The sequence below is a fragment of the Marmota marmota genome, unplaced genomic scaffold, assembly GCF_001458135.2.
Source record: "Marmota marmota marmota unplaced genomic scaffold, marMar, whole genome shotgun sequence".
NCBI classification, from domain to species: Eukaryota; Metazoa; Chordata; class Mammalia; order Rodentia; family Sciuridae; genus Marmota; species Marmota marmota.
In genome coordinates this window covers 37,389,826-37,390,578 of record NW_026000082.1, presented here as the reverse complement: position 1 = coordinate 37,390,578, position 753 = coordinate 37,389,826, and positions in this window count along the sequence as shown.

Below are 753 nucleotides of genomic sequence, written 5' to 3'. Positions count from 1 at the left end.
GTCCCCACGCCCATCCTCCCTCTCGCCCGCCCTCTCTCCCGTGGCTGGTGGCAGGTGAGTGGGTGTCGAGGAACCGCCAGGCAGCGGAGAAAACAGGACGCCGCAGAAATCAGATTACTCACCTGCAGCTGCGACTACCCAGGGCTAATAAAAGCAGAGCTTCCTGTTGTTTTATTACCGCCCTGTGCCTCCCCCAGCCCCATCGCTCCCAGCTGCACCACGGCCCTCACAGGTCGCCAGAAACCAGTAGCTTCGGGGTCCCGGCCACTGGAAGCCTGAAATGCCATCTGCCGGGCGCAGGGTGGAGGCAATGTACCCTCGAGGGTGGCCTTCGGTCACCTGCTGGGAATCACCTGGGTGACTGGTTCTGGAGTTGGGGATGGAGATGAGCCTACCTGGGCAACCCTTTGACCTCAGACCCTCAGGTGGCTCCTTCGTCAAATGGGATGACGATGATGCAGCCTTTTGGTTTGCACCCTAGATGTGAGGTCCTGCCCCGCAGACCCCTGGAAGGGAGGCGGGTTGCGGGAAAGCACGCCTGTGCGGCTCAAGCTTGTCAGTTTGTCTGAAAGAAGGCTGAGGAGTTGAGCTCTCAGCGTGGGTGGCCATGGTTGCTCCGGGGTTTGCAGACCAAGCAGGAAGACCCTGAAGGAGGACGGCCCGCAGGCGGACAGGGTGGAAGAAGTTACGTGGGACTGGCCATAACTCCCTCCTGCACCCTGAGAAAGGCCCTTTACTCCCAGCTTCTCCAGA